Source organism: Mycteria americana, chromosome 5 (assembly GCF_035582795.1).
Source record: "Mycteria americana isolate JAX WOST 10 ecotype Jacksonville Zoo and Gardens chromosome 5, USCA_MyAme_1.0, whole genome shotgun sequence".
Taxonomy (NCBI): Eukaryota; Metazoa; Chordata; class Aves; order Ciconiiformes; family Ciconiidae; genus Mycteria; species Mycteria americana.
The window spans coordinates 50,208,474-50,221,286 of NC_134369.1; the positions used below are offsets into that span (position 1 = coordinate 50,208,474).

At 41.4% G+C, this 12,813-nt stretch overlaps 1 protein-coding gene and 1 long non-coding RNA gene across 11 annotated transcripts in view; one reads left to right on the top strand and one right to left on the bottom strand.

Moving 5' to 3' along the window:
- The window catches only part of NRXN3 (neurexin 3), a 983,905-nt gene that overhangs the window by 568,937 nt on the left and 402,155 nt on the right, over nt 1-12,813 (top strand). The window lies entirely within an intron of this gene.
- LOC142410574 (uncharacterized) overlaps nt 1-12,813 on the bottom strand; it is a 35,457-nt gene that overhangs the window by 3,735 nt on the left and 18,909 nt on the right. Inside the window, exon 2 of the long non-coding RNA XR_012775949.1 lies at nt 1,272-3,396. This is a non-coding gene — a long non-coding RNA (uncharacterized LOC142410574). The remainder of the gene's footprint in view (nt 1-1,271; nt 3,397-12,813) is intronic.

The following is a 12,813-nucleotide window of genomic DNA, read 5'->3' on the forward strand; positions in this document are numbered from 1 at the left end:
ACAGTGACCAGTCACGTTATTTTTCCTACGTTCAGGAGAGGCTACCCCACTCCTCCTGTTCTGCTACTTAAAGAGAAGTAGATATCATTGTACTATCGTGAATTACCTGAAGCAATCAGCACTTTTACGCTAAGGGACTCTATGTTGTTTTTTTTAAAACAAAGCTGTATTCAACTGAGGAAGAGCCTCAGGAAGGCTTTTGACTTATGTCAGAGGTGAAATTGGCCCACTGAATGAAAAGTAGTACATTGCTGCTGCTTATATTTGTCTGAGCTGATGCTTCACTGAATAATGTGACTCATTATTTACGTGGTATATTAGAAATAGATCATTGACTGGTACCTGTGCTTAAGTCACAAGAGGAGAGATTAACATGCTTTGCATCTTGAAATAATCTCTCTTCACTTCCAGACTGTGTCAGCTCTCTTATTTATGTGAAAACAGGGAGCTACTCTGAAAGTTGTCAATTTATGTTACCTACTGTAACAGAGAAGGCTGCTGCAGGCCTGCCTCACACCACACACACACACACAACTTTCTGATGAGGGAGCTGCCTGCTCCAAAAGCAAAGGAGCTGAAGTAAACTCACTGGCAGCTGAACATGCCATCTCTCCAGGGCGATGTGCTTGTGTTAGTGAATTTGCTGCTATAGACCACAGAGATTCTCTGTACCAAATTTCCCTAAAGATTGGAAAGAGTCTATGCTCGGAAAGCAAGCTTCAAAGCATCTCCAGTAAGCATGGAAGATGTGGTAGTAAAAGAAAAAAGCCAAGGATAGTATAAGGGGGAAGAGGGCAGGGAAAAGAGTGAGGCAAGAGAGAAAATACATAGAGAACTGTATTTGGGAGTAGGGGGGAAATTCTCACGAGGGTACAGTCTGACTTTATGGTCAAACACATTTCCCAGGGCTGCACGAATCAGTACCCCAGTGGGCAGCAGCATGTCTGAGCTTGCTTATAATTTGCCAGCAATCTGTCTTGCCCTTCCAGCTTCTTGTTTTCTCCTTTCCCTTTCATTTTCCCTGCTGGTCTTTAGCATGTTCTTTGGAGCTAATGCTGCAACAGGGCCTCTAATACGACTGAAGAGCTACTGCAACCAAACTCACTGAGAAATTATTTTTAATGAGCAAAAGCGTTGCACTGAAGCAGTGAATTCCTTCTCTAACACAACAAAAAAGATCCTTACAGTGGAAATCCTGCAGTGAAAACTCTTCAGATGAATAGCTTGTTAGAGGATAAAGCAGTTAGGTGAATAAAAGCCTGATTACGTACCTGGAGGTAGAATGTAATAAGAATCAGAACAAGTAAATTAATAATTTGGCTGCTGCTTCTGACTGTGGGCTGTGTCTGAGCAGTCATATCCAATACATGCTTCTGAAAAAGCAGAAGTATTACAAGAGGCAGAATATTCAGAAGAGGATTTTGATCTGCATTTGACTGCCTGCTCATTTGTCTCTGAGCTGGGACTGTAAAGTGAGAAGGAGGCATTTCAAGCTGTTGTCTACACCAGGTGGTCAGTTTGGACAGGACATGTGACATCTCCAGTTGTATTGAGACTCCCTGATGGTAATGTGACAGAATGACATGACATCTTTGCACAGCCTGGCAGCATGATGGCACTGCATTAGATAGATGTGGTAGGGGAGTGGAGTGCTTTCACCCTTATTGGGAACATCATGTTCCCTTTGGTCAGATGGGGCTAGTCAAAAATGCACACCACACTGCCGAGTTCCCAGAGCTTCCTCCGGGCTCCAGCTTTGAGGAGCTGCTGCCTCCCCTGAGCTGCCTGCTCTAATCGCAATCCCCAGGCAGCGTTTATGTAGCTTGGAGTAAGTGGTTAGTGTTAACCTCACACAGACTTAAGTGCTGCTTGCGCACCGCTTCCCATTTATTTATTCCTTTTTCTCGTTACAGTCTAGCCCCATTTCCCTTGGGCTTTTGTGCTGCAGTTCTTTTTCTTTTTTTAATCTTTTTTTTTGGCTGTCCAAGTCTTTCCCTCCAAGCCAGCAGTCATATAGAGAAATCCAGGCATAAGAGTGAAAAGCTCACATACACAATAAGCCATCATTTTGTTTGGGATATGCCCACTGGATCATTATGGACCATTCCAGATCAGTGCTGCCGAGGAAAAGGAAAATCCTGGAATCTATTCCCAAAATGGAAAGTACACTCTCTCCATTTGGCAGCACAGGGCTATCCTTCATCTAAATACATCCAAAAAGCCCAGTGCCAACTGAGACTACCTCCCTTGTGCTCGTGACCGCGCAGCTTCCCATCGTCATCCTGGGTAATTCCCATCACTAACCTGCTAGAGCTCCTAAAACAGGGATGGCACTGCCACCTCTTCTAAGTGACTGGTAAGCTGCTATATGCAGCCTGGACTGTTAGCAAAACTTCTCTGTCCAAAATAGCTCATGAATGGCTCTATTTCTGATCCAGTTGAATTTCTCACCTTTTCTTGTTGAATATAGCTGGACTTTGCATTTACAGTGTAGCTTCTGTTTGGCTGCAGGAAGAATCTCATCTCTGTGCTAAAGACAAAGTAGTAATTTTCCTCAGTGCCTGGCACACACGCAGCAGTCATCTTTTATGTTTTCCCCAATGGTAATTGCTACCTTCTCTCTCTTCCGTTTTTTCAGACAAACAGTATTAGGAGATGAGCTCTGAGCAAGCCTCTAAATGAAACATGTCATTGCTTTCACCTGTAGTTTTGCACAAAGCCTCTGAAGTTTTAGCTGTTGTGAATCTGTTCATGTACTTGTCACAGATCTCCCTACTGTGTTAGTTATCAGATAGTGTGACTCTGCCTGCCTACTTTTTTTTTCTCCTTTGTAACTAAAGATAGCATAGCATTCACTTTATTAAGATAATTTAATGTAAATCTATGACGACAGTGCTTTTACTTGAAGACTTTCTGTCTGATGGTCTTAAATCATATTTATGCATGTTAATGAATTGACTCTAATAGCTCCCATTGGAGGAACACGAGAAATAAGAGATTTTCCTAAGGTTATACGGGGAGTCAGTGTCAAGAGTCCCTTCTAGCTGAACCCTATTCGTTGGCTTTAAGTTAAACTTTTATCAGGGAGTTCACTTGTGTTATAACTGATACTCAGCATGTTAAGAACCTAACATCTGAATCAAATGTCTAGAATTTTATGTTTTAGTAAGCAAAGAGCATAGAAGAGGACAGAAATAATGATGTCTTTTTTTCATAGAATTTTTTGGGTGAGCGTGACTGCCATCTCATCTGGATAGGAAGAACTTTACAGTTTGTGTGTCTGATGTGCTGTCTCTCTTCAATTATAAAATAGAGATGCACGTGAAGTGTTATATCACCATCAAAGTATGCAAGTGTCAGCAAGTGCAAATATGCATCCTTCTTCACCTCTCTGTTCTGTAAAAAAGGAAAAAAAAACCAAATTATTATCCAGTCCCACGTACTCATTTTACTTCCTTTTTCCCTCAAATTTAATCTGGACCAAAATTTGCACTTTTATTGCAATTAAAATGATTTTGTTTGGTTTTTAAAGGGGAAAAAAAGCCTGCTTCCCTTGTGCCAAGACTGCTGTAGATAGCCAGGAAATAACATGTGCAAATGTGGCTCATTGTGGTGTTATCAAAAGTAAGTGCTGAGGTTTGATTGGGTAGTGGTTTATATTTTCTCCTTCATCCCACTTTGGGCTATTGTTTAAGTAGAGCTAATGTAGCCAAAGCTCTGCTTTCTGAACTATGAGTGTAAATCTGGGGTATACCACTAAAAAAAAAAAAAAAAAAAAAAAAGAAAAAAAATTGAAGCTCTAGCATTCAAGAGTAATTACCCCAAATATTGCTGTAGTGTGGTGGTTGTAAAGCAGGAGTGGAAGTCTTTATTATAAAGTAAACTGCGTTCTCTGGGATTGTTGCAGATTTGTAACGTTATAACAGTTGAATAATTTGTCCCATTTCATGTTACTCTTCCATCTGCTGGGACATTTCAGCACAGCAGCATCCAGGCACACTATGATACTTTTGTATTTTCAAGTAGGGTACTGATTCACATACATATATTGCCTCTACATAGAAACTAATCCGTGGAGACTCCCCTTGAGGCTATTACTCAGACTGAGCACCCAAAAGCCTGGCCTGGCACCCATTACAGAGGGGGGTGGAAGCAGAGCAGAGCAGCTGCAGTTGGGCTCCCTGGAAACAACTGGATTTGGCCAGCACACTTACGTAACCTCAGCCTTGCATCCTCTAACGGCAGGTGTCTTTGAGAGCTGAAGTAATGACAATAATTTTTCCTAGGGGCTTAAGCAGGTCATGAATTTCTTCCTGCAATGAGCAATATGCAGTCTGAAGTGACAGACCCCATCCCAGCCTATTCTAATAGGAACTGCTTCTGAGAGGAGAGGTTGCAGTGGAGTGGCCAGGTGTTCTGTGGGACTGATAGCGAACAATGAAAAATATTTGCAAGGGCAAATACTGTTACTTCTTTCTTGGAGCTTGGGGAAAGGGACTGTTGAGGCAAGGAGAGCTGCTCAGCCCAGCAGCATTCCCCTCAGCTTCACTTTCTGTCTTGCAAGCTTTGAGAAGTTTATGGAAGAGTCTCTGCGCAGTATCTAACAGGGAATTAGGCAGGGATGCTTGCAGAGAAAGGAGCAGGAGATGGGCTTTCATAATTGAAACGGAAAGATGAGGAAATGTATACGTAACAGAAGAGTGGTGGAAAGGGAGCCCTGAGAATAGGCTTAGGAGCCAGGGGCTCAAATTTGATTTCTCACATCTTGTTCTGTTGGATGTCACATCACCCGTCTGCCTGATTTTTCTTATCTGTATAATGGGGGACATATTATAGATCTCTGTTTAAGGGGAGGTCTGAGAATTAATGGATGCTGATAGAGTGCCTGAAGATGAAAAACGCTGAGTATTACCACAGCAAATAGTAACCCCTTTGACTCATTTATGATCTTATTACCACCAAATGTCTCTCTGGCTTCCTGTCATTTCAACTAAGCCTCCTTCTGATCCTATTAAACACCAGGAGGAAGATCCTCAGCTAGTGTCAGTTGTCACAGCTCCATTGACTTCAATTATTTCTCTTGCACAACATATTTCATCCAAAGCACTTCAAGTATTTGAGAGATATTGGCCAATTAAACACCACAACCTCTACAGCAGGTAGAGAGTCATACCACAGTTAGAGAAACTTAGAAAAGAAAGGTTAATCAACTTACCCAAGGTCAGGAAGAAAGCATAACAGAGATAAGAAAATGGACCAAGAGTCGTGCTCCTAATTCTGGAGGTCGCCTTGGCCAGGTTTTGCTCTGTGTATCAGGGTGGATCTGAAGCCACTATTCTAAGCTCTGCCTTTTTCAGGTTCTTGCTGGTATGAGACAGAGCAGGACTCGCTTCTTTTTCACGGTCTCATAGACTTTTAGTTTTTATCATTCTCATTTTAGTCGAGGTATTGTAGGAAGAGAATTATGGAGGCTACACATATAAAAGCTGATTCCTCAGCTGGTATAAATTAGAAGGACTTCCCAAAGGCAATGGGATATGATGACTTATACCTGAGGATCTCATCCCTAGGGCTTATTTCTGACAGAGTATGGCTATAAGATGCCTAGGGATTTTCAGCCTCCAGTCACTTACTTATGCACAGGCTTTCTGAAGCTGCGGGAAGCTAAACTGCCTACTGGTGGTGATTGCTTTTCCAATATATTGCAAGCCAGGGCTTTATCATCATATGTGCAAATGATTCTCAGTAAGCTAGTTTGTGCCCCCATGCCTGCTGAAAGTCCAAAATGGCTGCATCAAATGGCAATACTTAGAATAGCCCCAAGTGGAAATACTTCAAATACCCACAGTAACTGCTGTTTCTGAGATGGGATTTTTTTTTTCAATGTAGGGAGTGTTTGTGCAACTTCAGCATTTTATTCTGCAAATTTAGACCCTCTTTCAGGGAAGCTAGTGAATGCTGTGATAGTGGAGTTTAATTTATAAATAGCCAGCAGACGAGCATGAGGAGAGGTAATGAATAACTCACAGATGGAAGAGTTAGAGATCAGTTGTGACATGATGGCGGAGCAGCAGTGCAGAGCTGAGGAGGAGTGCTCGGCCAGGTCAGCACTCAAAGACAATCCAGAAGTGCAGTGCTTAATTATAAATACATTTTTTTAAGTCCAAAATCAACTTGTTTTTTTAAAACAAATCAAAAAACAACCCTCACCCTGTGAAATTTGCAGCTTTGATGCAGTGCTCATAGTGCCCAGCCAGGAAATAACAGTATGTTATTGGGTTTGTTTTTTATTTTTTGTAAAGCCACAGACAAGTTGAAGAGGAAAGCCTACCAGAGCTATGAGAAACTAAATGTATTTATAAGCTTGAGATCTTAATTTCCTGAAGCAGCTTTAAATCCTGATAGTATACTGTCTTTGTACACTGAGTTAAGACCAGATTATATCAAAATACCAGCTATTTATTATTTAGGTAAAGAATAACTGAATCTAAAATGTGCTGTGTTTTCATACTTGGGGGAAAACCAATCGTATCTCTGTAAAGCTCATGAAGATATTTACATTGAAGTAAAATACATAAATGTGTTTGTACACTCATTTAAGTAAATGCAGGTCAGTTCTGGGAGAAGCCAGGTCTAAGAATTAACCAGGAGCACTGGAGGAAGGGCTGAGGTGTGTGGAGAGGGAAGCGAGGGGAGGATAGGGCAGCTCAGAAACTCAGATTGATTACCTGTGTAATTCCCTTTCTGCCCCTCCACACGTGTACTTCAGAACTAAGAACCTAGTACTTTCTAAAAAACCCTGCTGTCTAAAGTCCTGGAATATTTTTTTTCTTCATTCCTATGCTAAGGCTAGACATTACCTTGGGCTAGACCTTCCTGACCTTTTCACCAAACATATCTTGATATGAAAACACTTGGTCAGGACTCTTCACCTATGAAAGGAGATGGAGCTGTGAAAAGGAGAAGGCTCCAACCTTCAACTCCAACCTGGAAAAACTGCTTTTTTACTTCTCTTGTGTAGAAAACATGCTCCCTAGCAAGAGGAAAGGGAGATGCACATACTTTAGGTCAGTAGCCACATATGAGCTATGTGTTTGGTCTTCATGAGAACCTGTATCAGGCATATACTCCCTCTTGGAAATTTCTATGATATGTGCTCTCCCATACCATCTTAGCTTAGATTTTTTTTCCACTGCCATAGGAACTAGAGGTCTTGACTGGGAAGAGAAGGGGAACTGCTGCTCTGCCAGGAACCCAACATAAGAGAAATCAGGAAGTTGTCCTATGTGCTTGATATATCCAAACACTGACTTGGAAAAAGGTTGCCTGTCTATTTGGAGGTGCTGTCTCCTCAAGAAGATAATGGTGTGCCATGGAATGAGCAAAGTCCCTGTCCTCCAGAGAGTGGGCACAGGGTGGCTTCAGGTGTTCCCCATTTACCCCCAGTGAATGTATTAAAGTGTCAGCATCCCTCTTAAGGGGTATAGAGCTAAGAACAAATACACATTGTAAAGTGCCAGAACACTTTTTTGTTAGGTGTAAAACCAGTTTCTGTTCACAAATGTAAGCAGTCTTTACCGTTCACAGTTAACAGGACCCTAGGGACTGCCTGTTCATTGGAAGACTAAAAAGGCAAGAGAAAACCTTTATGTACAAGCTAATACTTTTTGCTAGAGCCTGCACAATTTAGGCACAGACCTGCTACAGGACACTGAAAAGCCAACTTTACTTTTACATGGCATTTTAGAAGTCTAAAAGCACTCCTTTTGCAATAGTATTTTAAAGACTTAGAACTGACCTGGTCAACCTGAGTCCATGGGAATATAGTAAATGGGTATGTGCTGTGTGAGCATACTGGGTCCTATATCACAAGCCTGGTGGGGTTCTGAGAACACAAAAATAAGGCTTGCATTTTGGATGAATTAAAGCCAGTGCAACATCACTTTCTCAGCCTCCCCTTGTATAGCCAGTGCCGCAGACTTAAGTCCCATATCCTTTCCTGGGAATTGCCGTATGGGCCCTGATAATCTTCCCATCCTCAAGACTATGAGAGTGAAAAACTTGCTAGTGCTGCAGTCCTGGGCTCGTACAGAGGCATCTCTCTCAGAGGGATCCAGGATTGCTTCCAGAAAATACCACTCCTCCCCTCCTACTTTTTGGGAAACAGAGAGGCATCGAGGCTTGGATGGCTTGCACTGGGCTGCTGCCAGTTGACGGGGGCTTCTGCTTTCACGTTACGGGCCTCCACTACCTCTTTGTAAAAAAAGTAAGGATACAGTACTAAAAGAAGAATTTCTGTATGATCATAGGCTATAGTTGAGGTTTTTTTCTGGCAAGGTCCTGCTAGAAGGGCTATAGCTAAGGAAGGAATCTTTTCCTTCTCTTAAAAGTGTTATTTTTGTCCTTGATGGTGCTATAGTGTTGTTGAGTATCTACCTACTCTTCAGGAGGTCTGTCTAGGTCCTTGCATAGAGAGCTTATACTGATTGCTGCTGTGTCTGGCCTCTCCAAAAGCATGGTCTCTTGCATATCCCTCTGCCCAGCAAAGGGTATTTAGGACTCCTGCTGGTCATGGGTTGTTCCCTGGTGGACGGGAGTATCCTATCCATCTTGCTCCTGTTTCAAATGCTGTTATCAACATGTCATACCTTGACTACGTGTCAAAGCTTTTGAAAATACACACTGTACTTAGGAGCAAGAGGATGTGATGTGAGGATATGGTAGGTGTGGGTCATTGTGCATGACCTGGTGGGGTATACAGGAGAGGCAGGCGTTCTCTCCAAGGGTGACTCTCAGAGGAAATACCTGGATCTCTCTGTTCAGGTAATATTTTTGGCCAGGGAGACAGAATACTATAGGAGCTGTGTGCCGCCTGGCTGGTTGAGTGCCACTTCTGACATTTAGCTAATATACAAATATGGTTCTCACTCTCATTTTTTCCAGCTCTAAAGAAATGTTAAAATGTATAAAAGCCATCATGTTATCATCAGTTTTGATGATAGCATTAAACAGTGTATTAAACCATTCCCTTCGGTGTACAATTCATACCTCTTAGCCTGGAGGTGCATTTCTTATTAAAATGTCTCAGATCCACATATTGTGAAATAATATCCACTGAAATGCCCCCTTTTTATTTATGTATTTAAAAGAAGTTGGTAAGGGATTTAGGGAAACAAATGAATTTACTTCCTAGTAATAATGTAACATCATAAAAGGTACAGTGCTTATTATGAGAGTTATTTTCTAAGAGATTTTTAGGCATTTCATTCAAATTGGCTTTGAAATGAGCACTGTTCCAGATGGACTAAAAACTATCTGAATGTCCCCAGGGACAGTATGTTGAGTCGGAGATAAGGGGACAGTAGAGTTGGAGGGTGCTTTAGAAAAGATTGGGCTACAAGATTTCCTTTTGCTTCCAATCAAAACAGTCAAGATTTACAGAACTAGTGGTGTTGATTACCTCAATTTTAATGATTTGAAACTGAATTTTAAAACTGATTGCAGAGGGTGCTGATCGCTCTTTTCCCAAAACTCACGTTTCTGTAAGGGTTCTCAGTTCAACACCCAAATATTGAGGTACCTAACACCAAACTACACTAAAACATCAGTCTGGCTGAACAGCTGCAGTGTTAATGTGGAAAGGGGTTAAGTAATAGTCATCAGTTCTGTTGTCAAACAGGGAGGAACTGCAAGCCCCAGAGAAAAAAAAGACAATATGACAAATGGTCTGTGTTGGTGGATTTGCTAGAAGAGTTACATGCAGAGCTTATATAAACAAGCTTATATCTTGTGCCGGTGTGGAGCACAGATAGCCACTTAGCTGTATTGGTGAAAAGCACCTTTTTTCTTGGTATAATTGTATCTGTAACTGAGAGTTTTTCCTCAGAAGAGCTGGGTCCTTTACAGAGGTAGGCAAGAGGTGAATAATTCACCCAGCCAGAGCCATGCAGGGATAACTTCTTGTTTGGGCACTTCCATGCCCAGGTTCCAGAAGTGCCCAAAGAGCTGCCTGCTTGGGGCATAATCGTGGATTTGCAGAAGTTGTTCCCTGGGTATATTTGCCGTGCATGATCTGGCCCTTACCAGGCACATGTGCAGTATGGCAAATGGCTTAATGCTTTTTTTCTTTTCCCCATTCTATTTCCTTCTTTTATAAATCACTCCTTTTTAATTTAAAAGTTTAACAAAATATGACTTTTTGGCCTGTAAAGGTCTAGGCTTCTAGGATGTAGGTGACAGCCTCCCCATGCCGTTATCTGTTCTCTCCTTTGCTTGCTGTTCTTCTTTGGCACTGAAAATGTAATTAAAGTCACTAGGGCCCCAGTGGACCTCAACTTGTTGATTACAATTGGATAAACTAGACAAATTCTGGTGGGAATAGAAGGCATTTACGATGACTGCCTGGCATTTTTCTCTGCCCTTTTTTATGTACTTGTCACTGTATTTTCCCACATCAATCTCATAAAACATTCTTTTGCTCATGCTTGAAATATTGATATTATCCTACAGCAAAGATAAAAGCACATCACAGAGCAATATGGCTTGGTGATAGAATTATCTGCAATACACAGAAATCTCTACTGATGTTTAGGGCTGGCATGGTATTAAACACATTACTTTTGCTGACAGGCATTTTCATTTCCTTGCATCATGCAGGTAGGGGAATTTGAAGGAAATCTAGTTTTCAGTTCTAGATTTGTTCAATAAAAAATGTAAACCAGAAATGCTGGTGGATATGGTAGCATCTCTCTAAATCAAAAAGAACTCACTGGATGTTTAAGTAAGTTTCAGAGAACGCTATGTGCTTTTATGCGTATATGTATGTATTTGTATGTCTGTATTGACAAATCTATCTATCTATACATAAATATTTATATAAGCCCCACAACTGTTCCATATTTAACAAATCTGAAAGGACTGGGGACAATCCGAAATCAAGCAGTTAAAAATTAATGTCAGTGAACCTTGTGCTCCTTTGGTATGGGTGTTATGATGCAATCTTTGGTAACATCTTTACTCATTATTTCCCCCCTATGACTTTCTCCCCATGCCGTGCACAGAAAAAAAGAGCTTCTGGCATAAACTGGGGATCTGCTCTCAAAATGACTGCCTTGTACATAGGATGCCTGCTTCAATTTTACTGAAGTGGGATGTGTAGCAAATGAGGTGGGAGATTCTTATAAGGGAGGGAAAGCATTGATGCCCCTCTTGAGCAAAGCATTGGTTAAGTGGCATCTCGTTCTATCCCTCTTTCTTCCCCAGGGTCATGGTATGATGCTGGGTAAGTTACTAAAATCAATTTTTTCTCAGGCCATCCCTGAATTATGTGTTCCTTGTGTTCTGGTCCCCAACTTGAGATCATATAGCTTGGATGGAAACAATATTGAGCCCTGAAAACAGCAATCAAGTCAGCACTAAATGTGCTTCAAATGTGTAAGGTGCCATAAGGTGCTAAGCGCTTTGTGTAATCAGAATTTGCAATCTGAAATTGCACATTCAATACTAGTGGGCATTTTTACTTAATTCCCCTGTTCCTGAACTCTACATTTGTAAAATGAGCCTATCACTTCAGAAAGGTGTTGTCCAAAGTAATTAGTTTTGCAAAACAGTCCAGTGCTCTGCTGAGTGGCACCACAGAAAAGCCCACGTGGAAATAAATTACTCTCCAGAGCAGGATTAGTATAGCGTGCAGGAGAAGGGGCCAAAATGGAGCAATGAAGATAAAACATAGTATCAAGTAATGGCACCTTCAACAGGCATTATTCTTCCTGTGTGCTGAATGAAAAAAAGGTCATGTCAAAAAGAGTAGCGTGTGATCGTGTAATTAGAGGCTGTATCCAAGCATATACACATGAAAACCAGGGACTGCTTTTATGCTGTATATGTGCAGGAATTTATGCCTAGAAATCAACAATATTAAAAATAATAGTGGTTGCTGTTGGTAGGATGGGAGAGAATCCAATCAAATGGCTGGGGCCTGGAGCAGAGATTGCTCCACCCTGGTAGTCTGTTCTGTCCCTCGCTGCCTCAGCTCTGCTCTCCGTAAATTGGAGGTAATTAATACTTGATTTCTATGTATTCTGTGGCACTAAATTCCTTTGGAATAGTTTGATACTGTACATTGTACAAATATAAACGATTCCTATGTAGTACACAATTTATTTGTGGAGTTGCGGGTTTTGGAACAGTATTTCTTATGTTTTCAGGGCTACGCATTCATTGTAGAATAAAACTGAGTGTTCTGCTGCTGTACTGAATAGACCCAGAGCTGATCAGAGCATGCTGGGGTTTTCATACACTGCTTGGTTTAGGGAGATCAGGTCTTCTGCAGCCTAGAAGGCAGTAGCTCTGGAGCAGGAGACTCGGGTCTCTTCTTGCTACCACTACATAGTTGGATATTCTGCATGAATCTGGCATAAACTATTAACCAGCAAACCCTAGTTTTTCTGTAACTGATAAGGGATTTACAGAACTTTTGAAAACTTAGCTGAATATAACCAAGTATTTGTTTATGACAGTATTTGTGACTGCAACAAAATTTGTTAATAGGCTAAATTAGCGAGCATACAGAAAATGAGATGTCAGTGGTATTACATAATCTTGTCAGGCCATTTCCCCAGGAAAAGCAGAGGTTTACCTGAATGTCTGGCATAACTGACACAAAAAAATTGTGCTGATCCTTAACCTTCACTAGCAGTGTGCCTTCTCATTGCTATCAGGCCACAAATTGTATTTAGTATGGGACTTAGTGTAAACGGATACCCCTTGCTGGAGAACATGGTGGAGGTGAACTGTATGTGGGCTGCTGGGATC